Genomic DNA, 15,444 nt, shown 5'->3' with positions numbered 1-15,444 from the left:
TGTTCTTCAAAAATAATAGTTCTAGAAAAGCTGACAGACTACTCTAATTTGCATAGCAATTTATTTTGCAAATGAGGCTTATATAGTATTTTCCAGTTTCGTTTCACAGTTGTGCACAAATCACACTAGGCGTTGTGTGCTTGACTGAGAGCATCCTTCTGGCCATTCAGCTTGTGCATCAGTATTCTGATCCAAGGTTCCATTTATGTTCTCATGTTCAGATGGAGTTCCTGCACAAAAAGAATTCCTAATTCAGTTGAGTGGAAGAACGTACCCTGCATGCAGCTCTTTATGGACACAGAGGCAAAACCTCATCTCTAGAGAATGGAAACAGCCCTACAGAAAGGAGAGGTAGGTGTGCGCATCGGAGCCACCACACATAGAAAGAAAACAGTTCAGCAACGTCATACACCAGCCTCATACCCAGCGCTGCCCTTCCCACGTTGAGCATATTTAGCTAAATGTGCTCTGAAGCCCCCTGATGATTGGGAACCCAATTACAAGGAGGCTGTTCAGTCAAATACACATAGAAACCCCCTTCAGATCTTCTTGCCCAGCGTGGGAAAGCTTGGGTGGTACAGTCAGGTCAAGTGAGTGAAGAGATATTGGGAGCAAAGCTGACACTCGCAGCCAAATGAGAACCTGAACAGGACTCACAGATTTGGGAGACAATGGTTTGTTTATTAGTGAGGTTCTGTTCAGCTCCTTAGCACGGTATTTTCCTAGGCCAAGGTAAGACTGAGGGGTCTGGAGGCTGGGCTGTTAAGGACAGCACAGGGGACCCCCCTACCTATGTGAGGGTTACGCTGTGGGGTCGGTGTGCATAAGTAAAATCATGTAAAGTGGGGAGCATCCTCCAAACACCCTTTCAACATCCTCTCCGCTGCTCTCTCTTCAACCGACACCAAAAATGCCGTATCCAAAAATACCCATAGCTAGAACTGAAACCCTGGAGGCGGCAGGAGGCTGGAGGACATGTGGGAAATTGGCTATTGCTGCTGTGCTACCCTGCACATCAGCTGTTAGGCGGGGAGGCTGAGCAGCGTAAACAAAGCCCCACTACATCTCTTGTCTCTTTGGGGCTTCCTCTGCCCCCATTGACGTACTCTTTGGACTCCATGGAGGGTCTACTCATGAGCCACGAGGACTCTCCAGCTCTCTCCCGCCATTTCTGGGTTTGAGTTGAGTTATTTAATTATTTCCCGGCACTGCGTGCGTACAAGTGAATTGCACGTAAGTGTGGGGACGTCTGTACCTCGATTTGCCTGAAAACAACACACCCACTTAACACGTAGTAAGTTCCATTAAACCTAGTGAGACTTTCCTTCCGAGTAAAATGTGCTCATGATTGAACTGTCTGCCTTTTGCTTCCCATATTTGACTACTGGGAGATGGGAGCCCTAATAGCGCCAGTACTAAATGAATGCAGTGTAATCTCTTCTTCACTTATTATGTTTTAATTTCAAGAAATAAGATAAATGTGTGCTAATTCAAGTTCCTCTACGGGAGGGGAAAAAAGAGCATGTGGAAATCTCCATTAAAAACTCCCAGCTAACTGCTTCCCACACCTGCAAGAGATTTCAAAGACATAAATTAGATTGAGCCCAGCATCAGCTTTGTAATATTCAGCTCTTTGTGCATCTGATAGGAAATCAGATTGCAAGTCCTTCCAGGAGAGTGCATTAAAGGTGACAGAACAAAGCTCTTGTGGAGGCCTCATGAAACAAAGACAATACAGAGTATTAATTCAATGTCCATTTTGATTCCTTGCACTCAGAGGGGAAATGAGGATTGAGTGACAGCTTTATTTAGTAAGTCATAGGCTGCTGAAAATTTCATGAAAAGATGCAACTTGCATGCAAAACAGGAAGGCTTGTTATTAGCAGCCCCTGATAAGGTACAGTAAAAAAAGAGAAGTGAATAATTCTCATTAGATGTCACTTGTTAAACAGCATGAAATATAAATTAGCTGCAAATCTACATAAAACAGGCTTTGTGTTTGTGGTAGGAACCTTATCAGACCATCTTTCATTGACATGAGGACTTTTTTGTTGTATTTTTTTTTGGCCCTCCGTTTGGAATAATAATAGTTGCAGTGTTTGTTGTGCTCCCATTTGGTCACAAAGATTGCACTATAAATTTTGAGAGGTTTTTTTTTTGCCATATTTGCTTCTTATGTGTTCCTTTACATTTTTGTACCTTCCCTTTAAAAATCTGAGAAGTGACTACTAGAGTCTCATGTAAGGTAAAGGTAAAGGGACCCCTGACCATTAGGTCTAGTCGTGACCGACTCTGGGGTTGCGCGCTCATCTCGCATTATTGGCCGAGGGAGCCAGCGTATAGCTTCCAGGTCATGTGGCCAGCATGACAAAGCCGCTTCTGGCAAACCAGAGCAGCACATGGAAACGCCGTTTACCTTCCCACTGTAGCGGTTCCTATTTATCTACTTGCATTTTGACGTGCTTTCGAACTGCTAGGTTGGCAGGAGCTGGGCCCAAGCAACGGGAGCTCACCCCGTCACAGGGATTCGAACCGCCGACCTTCTGATCAGCAAGCCCTAGGCTCAGTGGTTTAACCACAGCGCCACCTGGGTCCCTTAGAGTCTCATGTAGGGTTGTCAAATTGGTATCCAGGAAATTCATTCTTGCCAGGGTTGCCATATGTCTGGATATTCCAATGACGGAATTAGCGTCCAGGGGGAATTTCAGGAAATTGGCACAATTTTTTACTTCTTGAAATATGGCAACCCTGTTATTGACTTTAAGGCTACATGTACCATATATTTAAAGCACATGACTTCCCTCAAAGAGTAATGAGGACTCTGGTTTACCCCTCATGCAGCTACATTTCCCAGCACCCTTAACAAACTACAGTTCCTGAGGGAAGTCGTGTTCTTTCAATGTATGGTGGGTAGGCAGCTGAGGTGTGGGACAACAGCTATCTAAGAGAAACTGATCTGATTTTTTTCATTGCTCTCTGGTTGTAAGATACTGTAATGTGATTGTCACAAAGGATGAGAGTCTCTATATGTGATATCCATAAATGAGAATTTTATGTCATTCTGAAACATTGTGCCAGGTTTGTGCCTTGCACTGGGTATAGAGTAAAAACATATGGACCACTGGGGTCATGAAAATGATCCAGTGTTATTTGCAGAGTGACGATCAGCATCAATGGCCTTCTGTGCCTTTGGATGCCTGTAGTGAGATGGCCTGATAAATTTCTGAGATGGTGATCTTTGTGATCTGCCACAGCTTGACACATTTACAACAAATACTTCTTTTGTCTGCTCAGTGATGATATTGTCGGGGAGAGGCAGGGCTGAAGCCAGGGTTCCCCCATCAGAAGCTTACTTATCATTTTTGCTGGGCAGGCATCCATTTGTTGAGTGTGTACCTCTGCCATCACGTAAGTGCAAGCAGTGTGCAGCAGTTTAGGGAGGAGCAAATTTGAATCCCTAGAAGTTATGTTCCCAGGGCATCCTTGAAATATCTGAGCTTATGTCTCAGATATTTGAATTCACAGGAAGCAGCTAGGCTTCTCAAACGTGCATGAAACGCACCCATGCGTTCCCCCAGCTTCTGCCTGGCCTGGTGGAACTTATAACCTCAAAATCAATATTTTTCTTTGGAGAAAAATGCTTTGTCAGTGCCTCCTTTGCACTGATAATCATAACCATCTCCTGCAGCTGCTAAAGCCATCAAACACTTGTTCTCCAGCATGGTGCAGAAAGACAGGGCACACTTTTTAATACTGTGGTCTATCTCCATAGCACAGAACAAAATTTCCAGTCATTCATTAACCCCCATGGTTGTATGGGAATCATGAGCAACAAATGAGGAGAGGTTGGGAGAGCAGCCATAGTAGGTCTAGTTTTCTCTTTTCAGTTTTAAACAAAGCAGGAAGGTGAAGTAACAACACTCACACACTTAAACTATCAACAGGCATGATATCCTATGCCCTTTTAAAATGTGTGTGTGTGTGTTTGGGGGGAGTGTTGCTTTTATTTTGATTATGAATTTTGTCATTTTATATTCTGATATTATTCTGTGAACTGCCCTGAGACCTGCGGGGTATAGGGCAGTATATAAATTCAATGAATAAATAAATAAATAAAGCAGGAATCTCAGCTAAAGTATCCATGACAGATGGCCATACAACCTCTAAGGAAGGGTTTTTTTATTATTAAAAAAAAGGAAAGGAAACTTGAGCATCATATGTAGAAAAACAACAGTTATCAAAGAAAGTCCACAATGCTTCTGTGGCTGTGCCGTATTAATTTCTAAAACAAAAATATAGGCCCCTTGTCACATCTAGGTTCAAATGTAGTGGCTGAACTAAATAAATCCTCCCTGGCAAGTACAATACTAATGGGCTATATAGAGTATGAGCAAAAGATACTCTAGATAACAGCACAAGGATGACAAAAATACCGCCAACTATAGCTATATCCAGTGCTTTTCGTCAGCTGGAACTCACCGGAACTCAGTTCCGGCACCTCTCAGCTGGGCACCATTGCCGTTCTAAGAGAACAAGGAAGGCATTCATGTTGAGTTCCGACACCTCTTTTTCTAGAAAAATAGCACTGGCTATATCACAGATTTGTATGCATTACAGTACTGGCAGTTTTCTTTTCAATCCCCAGTGTAGAATTTGCTTCCCCCCCTCAGTTTCACATACTGGGTCAAGATTTTCACAGAGCTGTCCATCACAACCCAAAGTGCTCTTCAATTCTGTTAAGATTTTTTCCTAAAATAGTATGGTATGCTGACAGTAACAGGTGGCTCTCATAATTTCAGTTCTGTATTTCACATGGTAGAATTTAGAGATGCCAATAGCCCAGGGTTGATGTTCTGTTCTTTATAAATCTGCAGTCCACTGTCCCTCACAACACAGAGCAGTGTGGCCCTTCTGCACCTTACGGCTCAACTCATTCTGCACCCATGATCTAAAACGTGTGGGTTTCTGTAGTCTGACCTCAGTAACTGCAGGCATTCTACCCACACAGTCTGCTGCCTGCTCAGCCTAGGACACCTATCAATCGTGGAGCTGTACTCAGGCTCAACTCACAAAAAAGTGAACAGAATGAAAACACCTTCAAAAACATGGAATGGGCATGGCTCTTCACAAACCAGGAAGTCTGACTTGGATGCCATCCCTTCAAGGTTGACAAAAAATCCATGCATAGCACATGCCTTTAATACTAGGGTTATTATTATTTTTAACAAAAAAAACGTGGGACTTATATATTCATAGTATCAAAATTAGGGCCATCACACACAGTGTGCCATTGCACGAATTCTTATGAGTGGATGTGCCCATAACCCTGAGGTTGCACATGCAGGTGTATCTGTGATCTGCTTCTGTGGAGTTTGCCTGTTCTTTTGGAAATGTCTGCACAGGGGAGAGAGAAAGGGTTAATAGGTAGACCAATAGAAAAGTCCAGAGGAGACAGTTGGAAATAGAGAGACAGTTATTTCGGTTGGTTTCTTGTGGGTGAGAGGCATAGGAGTCAGAGTGGGTTAGAGACAGAGGGGAGAGAGTGAATCGGATTACAGTGTTTCAAAGTATTTAAAAGTTGTTTGCATTCACGATAAACTGGAAACTTTGTTAATACGTTACAACCTGAGTCTGAATATATTACCGGGGAAACCTGGTTGGTGGAAGTGGAAGAGAATATAACAACAACAACAACAACAACAACAACAACAACAACTTTTTATTTATACCCCACCTTCCTCAGTCAAAATCGGGCTCAGGGCGGCTAACACCAGTAAAATTACAATAAGACACAAAATAAAATAAAACAATTAAAATACAATATTAAAATTTAAAATTTAAAATGCAGCCTCATTTTAAGTAGTCCATAAATCAAAACCACGAGGGAGGAAAACACAGGGGTCAGACTGAATCCAACCCAAAGGCCAGGCGGAACAGCTCTGTCTTGCAAGCCCTGCGGCTAAACCCTAGACGTGGTGGCACAGGGTCTATAGTCCGTGGAACAACCGGGGGCTCTGTTTGAATGCCACAGCTTCCATCTGTTTTCCTTTTCATCTTCCTTTTCTTGGGGAAGAATAAAAAGCCCTCTTATTTTTGCAGTTGGGTGTTTTTGTTAAGGTGAAAAACCAATGGATCATCATTTACCAAAAGGCTTAAATATCTGCTGAGTTTTCTTTCCTGGACATGTTTATTGTCCGTAAGGTTGGGTTTCAGCTATTGTGCATGTTGGAAGGAGGCGGTTATGTTAAAAAAATATCAATAAACGAGCGACATGAGCAAAAAGATAAATGCTGCATTATTTAATGCTTTTATTTAATATTGATTTTCTTTATAGTGATCATAGCTGGAGCTTATGGTTATAACTGCTTTTTACAACGTGGGCATCTTGTATGAAATAAAAATATTTGATGACACAAGGCTTATCACTGGATAGTGCACACCAGGGGCTTTGTTAACCACCCTGAGTTTGTGCCTCAAGCTGTGTAACTTCTTCAAAGATATTAATTTCATATGTTAATGTCTGTATAATCAAAGGGTCTTATTTACAGACTGGGACTCGCTTAATTTGCACTCTATGCTTACCAGCAAAATTTTTACATGTTTCAGGCATTAAATATACAACTTTGTCCCATGATCACAAAGCTTTTTCTCTACAATAATGGTCAACCGGTAAGCTATGGGAATACGAAGACACTAATAATAAAACAGCTAATGTTGGAAAACTATTCAGGAAAAGGATACAGAAGTTACCGGTAGCCTTCTGCTGCTCAATACATACATGCATACTGTAAATTAATACAATGAATTCTCATTCAAAAGCAATTATATATCAGTGAAGTACATACGTGCTCTTCAGGCATTTTAAGTAAAGGAACCCCTGGCCATTAGGTCCAGTCGTGGATGACTCTGGGGTTGCGGCACTCATCTCGCTTTATTGGCCGAGGGAGCCGGCGTGCAGCTTCTGGGTCATGTGGCCAGCATGACTAAGCTGCTTCTGGCAAACCAGAGCAGCACACGGAAATGCCATTCACCTTCCCGCCAGAGCGGTACCTTTTTAGCTACTTGCACTTTGACATGCTTTTGAACTACTAGGTGGGCAGGAGCAGGGACCGAGCAACGGGAGCTCACCCCGTCGCGGGAATTTGCACTGCCGACCTCCTGATCGGCAGGCCCTAGGCTCTGTGGTTTAGACCACGGTGCCACCCGCGTCATAAAAGCAACATATTGAGGAGGGAGAGGTATGCTAAGCTCTGAAATCAGTCCACACAAATTTGAGTGTGAACTTGCAAGCCAAGACTTCGTCTGACCCCAACCCACCTAGTAGAATAAGGACACCATACAATGACTTTGGATCTTCTGAGGTGGGAAACCTCCTGTGCTTGTGAAGGCTCTCCACTTCAGAAGTTCACACTCCAGCTCATGGAAAGTAATAGGGACAACAGATTAGAGCACTCATGTCCACTCTCCCTCTTTGTGTGTTGCTTTTACAAGTGAATAGAATGCCTGAAGACTTGAATCTTTGACTACAACATTCATCTTGTATCTGTAGCGTTTAGAAGCAGTCAGATCTATTTTGGATCTGCTCAATGTCCAATACAATTTGTTATGTGTGTTTTGATCTGATCTGTTAAATCTGAAGGTCTCTCTCTCTCTCTCTCTCTCTCTCTCTCTCTCTCTCTCTCTCTCTCTCTCTCTCTCTCTCTCTCTCTCATACACACCTCAGTGATTACAATGGGGAACCTAAGAATGACTATAGCCTTTCTTTCCTGTGGGTGATTTTTGTAAGCAAAGGAGCTTCTCCAGAGTATACTTTTGATTTTACATTAATAAAAAACTTTAAAAATATATATTCGGCAGATCCAGTCAAAGGCTTTCATGCAGGAAACTTTAAAGTCCCCATTTTCATATTTCTGGACTTTATAAGCAAAACCAGAAGGAGCACAAGCAGTGAGATGAGCTAATCTTGCCATTGGGCAATGACAGTATAAGGCTGCGGGCTTGCAATGCTCACTTCTTTTTCGTGTTCAGGGGCCAAACAATTTGCCTGGAATATTTCTCAGTAGATATGGATCTATCTGTTAAGCTTTGTAATTTCTGCAAAGCCAACCCTTCTGATGGGTTGAAGCTTGCCAAATTTCATAAAGATGGGTACAGTGGTTCTCGATAAGGGCAGACTTTACAGTTGGGGTGGGGGTTAGTAAGCACATTCCCTCCCTTAGTTTTTTTTTGTGGGCAATTGGTTTGAAAAATGGGAACATGAGGAAAGTGCCCCCTGGATATTAAACTTGTCAAAGTTCAGACAAATAAATCCAGAAGCTATTGTGCGAGGTTATTTTACCCTCATTATAAATTGGAATAGTCAGGTTTTCCCCCCCTCACTGACCCTGCTTCTCTAACACATACAACCATGGTTTGCCATTATGACTCAACTGAAGCCAGTTATATGTAAGGCTACACAGGTGTTTTTGTTACCTATGATGTCTTATCAACCTTGAACCTATAATTTCAGATACTAAGTTACAACCAAACCATGGCTATCATTGGTGCAGACGTATAATGATAAACCTGGTTAATGCTATGAAGCAAAAGGGGTATGTATAGGAATTTACAAGTGAGATAATCCAGAGATCCATTTTTTATTCATATTGGCCAATAGATCCCAAGCCAGCTAAATATTCCATTTTTTGAACATGGATTAAGTGTATAAGCAAATCCATAGTTAAAATGAGGACCGAGTATATAAATATTTAGCTCTGTCAGCAGCTGAAATAGGAACTGCTCACATTTTAGCTTTGTGAAATAATATATATTCGACCTAAAAAAAAAAACAAAAAACCCCAAAGGATGCTCTGGCTAGTAATGTAAGAAATACAACTTTGTCCAATCACGGTAACTAAAGAGTTTCTGAAAAATAATGGAATGAAGTGGCTTTATTTGTATTATTTTTTTAAGAGGAAAGAAGTCTTTCCTTGGGCTATTATAATGAAGAAAAAGTGTTCCAAATGTGAACTAATGAAGTACTAAGTAATGAATATTTAATTTGTATAATTTACTGAAGTGTGCCACAGAATCAGAGCTCCATTCTTCACAAACATAACGTTCATTAGGCCCATAGTGTAGCCTGCCTGCAATTATTACTATTTTTTCCTCCTGGACTACTGCAATAAATAAAAGCCGCAAACTGAGAGGGAGGGGTTAGAAATCCTGGAAAGTACAGGAGGCAAATGGCAACGAAGGACTGTGGTGTCCACCAAAAAGAAGTAAACTACCTGTTTTCACTCATAATAGAAAAGGGATAAGCAGCCAAAAGAGCATGAAGAAAAATAGAAAAGGTAATAGAGGCTTAGCTTAGCAGGCTTTTTGCCCGTCAGTGAAAACATTATTAAATTAGCTTCGCTGATGGAAGGAATCTCACAAAAACAGAACAGTATGATGACTTGGTGTGAGATTCTAGCAGTATTGATGGCGGAGAGATAAGTGCTACCAAAACTGTGCAGAATAAACACATCAGACTGAGGCGATCATATTTTTCATGTGATGTGATGTGAATTTTAATATAAGCATGGAAGAAAATGAACATCTAAATAGCACAAGATGCCCATGAACAAAGGGGCAAGCTCCCATAGGCTGCAGCTGGAATGGTAAATATCAAGCATAACTCTTCTTCGTCTATTGAAAAGAATGGTGTTCTGTCATGCAAGAAATGCCTTGCTTCCCAAGCACAGATCCAAGCAGAATGTTGTATATTTGCATGAGGGCAGCTCCATATTTTAAGCAGAATCAAGACAAGAGGGATAAGCTGATGAAAGCCAACTCTTCATAAATTCATTTCGCATGATAGGAGAGACAATAGCAGGGAGTACCGGTAGTTAGGTTGTTAAACCAGGGACACCCAAGTTCAAACGCCCCCCCCCCAACACAGCCATGAAGTTCATTGGGCAAATCCTAGGATAATCACTTCCTCTCAGCTTAACCTACCTCACAGGGTTGTTGTCAGGAGTCAAATGGGCTGGGAGGGAAGGTGGGATTTACACCTAACAAAATAAAAATGAAATGTCTGTTCCTGGTGAGGCAATTTTCTTTTTCTTTATTTAGTTAATTGCAATGTTTTTAAGCCAGAGCTTATATACCATATAAGCCTCCATAGCAGGCATAGGCAACCTTGGCTCTCCAGATGTTTTGGAACTACAACTCCCATGATCCCTAGCTAACAGGGCCAATGGTCATTGATGATGGGAGTTGTAGTTCCAAAACATCTGGAGAGCCAAGGTTGCCTATGCCTGCTCCATAGCCTCCAACATTTCTCCAGTGAAAATAGGGACACCCAACATATATAAAAGCATAATAAAACATTTCAAAACTTCCCTATACTGTACAGGGCTGCCTTCAGATGTCTTCTAAAGGTTGTGTAGTTACTTATATCCTTGGCATAAATACCCTCCAATACTTTTCCGATGAAAAAAGAGACATCCTAAGCAAAAGGACATTCGGGATGAAACTGAAACAGGGATGGCTTCTATAAATTTAGAAATGTCCCCGGAAAATAGAGACACTTGGAGGGTCTGTTCTACATTCAGAGAGTGCCCAAGCAGTGCATACTTCCCTTTCCCTTTCCCTGCCAAAGTGTGCCCAGGTTATCTGAAGTTGCAGCCTCACCGGACTAATAACTTGCATTTCTTAGCAAAATATTCTGTCAGTGACCTCTTCTCTGAATACCTGATGCAATATGACCTGGGAGGAAAAACAGCAGGCAGGCTTGTCCTTGCTTTTCAATCGATTTATCCAGCTTGGGCTTTGCATTTCCCCCTTCCCTCATGCAAATTTCCCTATCTTCTTTATTATTTCCATAACTCACTGTTTGAGTTATTAGAAATGATTAATATGCACAGGTAGAGGGGGGTTGCTCTAGGCAATTATGATCTGTCAAAAGATGATGCCAGGCAGTATTTTAGCATAGTTTCCAAAAGGGAGTGAGAAAATAAAGAACAAATGTCAGGAAATCTGGGTGTTTTATGTGGATTGTGTGTGTCCCCCCCACCCCCGCTGTCTGTAGTTGAAAATGAGGAACCGTAATGTTGGAACTCTGACACTGGGAGGCCTCAATTACCATAAGAACTACTGATGCCTAAGGCTGGCACAGTAATCTAATAAGGTATTAAGAAGAACATGATTTTGACAAATTATATATTCTAGGGGTGTAAATAGGCATCACACTGTGTGCTGCGTTTCGTCTCCCGTGTCCCTGAATGAAAGGGTAAAATTGCCCTTGCTATGGGTCACACTCATCAATTTGCATTCCTTTTCTCAGTGCCGTAAGTTAGCAAAAGTGCTCCGTCTGGAACCATTTTTGGACAGCTGGCAAGCACAGTCTATGGAGAGGCCCCCTGCCTGTCTGCTATAACTCCTGCCCATTTCAAGACAGAATGGGCAGCTAGTTGTACATCATCCAAAAGGATCGGCCTTGGCAGCTTCAGGTATCAACATATAAAGAGCCTGGCAGGGTTCTGAACCGAAAGTCACTCCGTTTAACAAGCCATTTGCTGGAAGCAGCAGGAGGCAGGTTGTTTTCTGAGCAGGAAAGGAGGCCATGAGTTCTTTAGTGCATTATCTCAACTGTTCGGGAGAATCTATTTAGGCTACAGGATGCAAAAACATGAGAGCTGAGAAACCACTGGTGAAAACACAGATCAACTGTAATAGCAAGTCACTGATTCTAAGCCTCTTCACATGGAAGTTAGTTCTGTCAAAGCAAACATATCAGGAAACACTTTTAGGAAATGCCAACTGGTCACACATTTACAGAGTATCTTAGAGTCAAAATAGATATTGTTACAGAAGTTGGGCACCGCCCCTAAACACTGCCGAACTATGGGAAGATTCCAGGGGGTTTCCAGGCACTCACCCGAGGTCTGTGTTCCTTTGAGAATCAAGGTACGGTAGAGGCTGTTGTAGCTTGATGAAATGTGATCAGTTCACATATTTACATGTGACTTTGGATGGAAGGAGTCCAGATCTTACGGCATGGTGATCTCAAGAGGCAGGGCCGTCTTAAGCAGGTCGGGCGCCCTGGCGCTGTGGTGCGCGGATCGCTCCGGCGCCCCCGCCCCGTTTCTTCCTGTGGCTGGTGGGCGGGTGCAGCGTGGTTTCCACGCGGCTTTGCCGTGCAGCTCCCCCCTGCCGATCCGGTGCCCTGGCGCCCCACGCCACCCAGCCTACTCCTAGAGCCGGCCCTGTCAGGGGGGGGGGTTTCTCACAGCAGTGTAGCCCTGGAGTCCAAGGCATCTCTCCCCTTAGCCTGTATTTTTCCACTGCCCTGGAATCTTCCCATCAATACACCACATATTAACTAGATTCTGACATTCCTTAATTTCTTGGGTTTAGCCTCCATTTCATAACAATATGTTTCATGATTTAACATATCATAGGATGTATGCAAACAACCATGCATGTTCTTTCTGTTCCGAGTAAGATTTCATTTACTCATGTATGTTTTGTTATAAGAGAACTCAGTGCCTCCAGTTTAGCATCTAAGTACAAATGCTATTCAATTAACAACAACAACCACCCTTTGGATTTAACATACTGTGTTAAGGGCTTTCCATATTTATTCAAGCTCCAAAAATGTCAGAACACTTATAGCTATAAAGGGCTTAACATGCACATTATTTAGTTAATGTTTGTATGATATGATATTCTATCCTGTGGTTAGTTCGTTTCACCAGTACTTTGGGTCTGGATGACTGTCAGTAGCTGTAGAAGTGTGCGTGCACACGAAAGATTATACCCAGAACAAACTTAGTTGGTCTCTAAGGTGCTACTGGACAATTTTTGATTTTTATTTATTTATTTTGTCAGTAGCAAAGTGACTGGCCAAAGTCCAGATTTGGTATGTTCACTAGGATTGACATATAGACAGTGGGATCAATTGGAAAATTGGAGCCCTGGGAAGAGGAATAAGGGCCTCTCAGGACCCTTAACAAACTACAGCTCCCAGAATTATTTGGGAATAGCCATGATAGTGCTTTAAATGTGTGGCATGAATGTGGCCTCCACCACTTATTGAAATGACCAATACATCTGCCCTTTGTTTCCTACTTTCTCTTCCATTTCCCTGCCTTTATTTTCTCTTTCTGTTCCCTTTCGGCATGACTGTCCTATGGGCATTTCTTAATTCTTCTTATGGGCTTTGTTCCAAGTCTGATCTCCACTGGATGAGCATGATCAGTTGCTGCAGTTAATGATACATGTAAATTATCATTAGCAGCTTTTAGAGTTGACGCTTGGGTGAGAACCACAGGGACCGCTCGGTTGAGCCACTCAGAATGCTACAAGGCATGTCCCCTGCATGCATTTTGAGTTTGAAACACATTCTTCAACAGGAGAAATCAGAAGCTTTATATGAAAAAAACAATGAATTCTTGTAAACTCCTGCAATGGATCATGAGATACTAACACGAATGAGCAAGTAGTTCCCAGCAAGGGGTAACTGGAACTTTATCCTATGTGCCCTTTATTATTCCTGAAGCTAGTAATACAACAAAACTGACTGGTTTCTGTTAGGCATGCATTCAACCTTTTCAGCATAGTGTAATAAAGAGAATGGTGTCTGCAGTCCATGTCAAAGATGTAGAATCAGCCTGAAATGAACATCAGCCCAGGCATCTCTGCTGGTCCATGGAAACACTGGAAACACTTTCCAAAGGAGGATTTCTGTACTTCTTGCTCAGCTTCCATGTAGACATGCAGAGAGAAAATGTTCTTCTGTATTGCTACAAACCTCCCATCTTAAGATGCAGTGTTCATTTTCAGACATTTAAAAACATGGCTATTACTCTAGCACAGGCACCCCCAAACTTCGGCGCTCCAGATGTTTTGGACTACAATTCCCACCTTCCCCAGCCACTGGTCCTGTTAGCTAGGGATCATGGGAGTTGTAGGCCAAAACATCTGGAGGGCCGCAGTTTGGGGATGCCTGCTCTAGCACACAACCAAAGTTAAGATGTATTGGAAGAGCAAGGAATGAGGTAGAATGTTTCTCGAAAGGATTATTATCCTAGACACAACCATCCTTTGAAATTCACATTTCCCCCAATATTTCATTGCAGTTCTCTAACCGAATAATCTGTACAAAAATCTACGAAGGAAGGTTCATAAAAATGCATATATTCGCATGAAAATATCACACACAAATGCATTGTATTAAGTAAATTTGCTTTGAAAAAATGGGTATATGAGCCAAAATTGCTTACAGTGAATACCGTATTAAGATAAGTTTGTAGAAAAATGCCAATGACTTTTCCAGAGAATACTTTAAAAATAAAATAAAATTGCTAACTCATGTAGAACTGGGGTGAATTGAAAAGAGTGGAAAATTGAGAAACTCAAATTGACAGATTCTCCCATCCCCACCAGTGTGAGAGGAAACAGAGCAAGTAGAAGGAAGCAGTATTGGAAAGGAAGCGGCATGACTAGACTTGAGGCAGAAAAGCTACAGATTCTATCTACTGACACTATCTACTGTTGTTATTCACATGAGAATGAAGTGCAGTCTGTAGATCCTCTTTTTTATATATTTGAGACAATTTCAGTTGCTGCATTGCATACAAGGCCGTCTTAAGCATATCCAGCGCCGTGGTGCAAAGATCCCTCCGGTGCGCGTCCCCCCCCCCAGTTGTCGACCTTTTTTAAGGAAAGGTTCCCCAGAGTTGTTGACCTGAACTTGGGAATTCCACAAGATTTCACTTGTGGGAAGGAGAGTCAAGAGCTGGGGGTGGGGGGTGTTGGCATTTTCACCCCTCCCATTGCAAGAATCGCCTGATCTTTGTTTTACTCTCATGTTATGAGAAAGGAGGGGGAGGAAGCTGCTCTTTGGTTCTTCCCTCTCTTGCCTGAAAGCTTTCGCTCTTATCTATGTAGAGATAAGATGGCTGCATGGGAACTGCTCTTCTCATGTACGTCTGTAGTGTTTTGCAGTGACTGTTCGAAATAAATTAAGTATGCTTCAACACATCCACAGCTTTGCATCCGTTACTCTGCTGAGTTTGAGACAGGGGGACTCTACCCCTTCCTTTACTAGATAAAAAGAGAGAGAGAGAGAAAGTGGGACAGAGGAAAGCAGGAAGCCTCTTCGGGGCTCCCCTCCCGCGCTCCTGCCATGCACAGGAGGCTTGGGAGGCAAGCTACACACCTGGGCATGCCAGCAAAGCCACACAGCTCCCCCACTCGCTGGGGCGCCCCTGAGAGGGCAGTGCTGTGGCGCAACACGCCACTAAGCCCTATGGGAAAGACTCCTCTGACTGCATGTTTGGAACAGTCCATGAACATAGTTGAGCCACAAAGCAATCGAGTGTTGGTGTTTATAGGCACAGAAAGGTTTTCTCTCAAGGGAAGGATAATATCAAATTATATGTTTTTGGCAAGATGACAATCACCAGCATCTGAAAT

At 42.5% G+C, this 15,444-nt stretch overlaps 1 long non-coding RNA gene across 1 annotated transcript in view; it reads left to right on the top strand.

The window, feature by feature from the left end:
- The first annotated feature begins 218 nt into the window (after positions 1-218).
- Positions 219-15,444, top strand: part of LOC148684563 (uncharacterized) — a 60,424-nt gene continuing 45,198 nt past the window's right edge. Inside the window, exon 1 of the long non-coding RNA XR_015951779.1 lies at positions 219-351. This is a non-coding gene — a long non-coding RNA (uncharacterized LOC148684563). The remainder of the gene's footprint in view (positions 352-15,444) is intronic.

Source organism: Zootoca vivipara, chromosome 9, assembly GCF_965207765.1.
Source record: "Zootoca vivipara chromosome 9, rZooViv2.hap1.1, whole genome shotgun sequence".
In the NCBI taxonomy this organism is placed as follows: Eukaryota; Metazoa; Chordata; class Lepidosauria; order Squamata; family Lacertidae; genus Zootoca; species Zootoca vivipara.
This window is presented reverse-complemented; position numbering and strand designations above follow the sequence as displayed.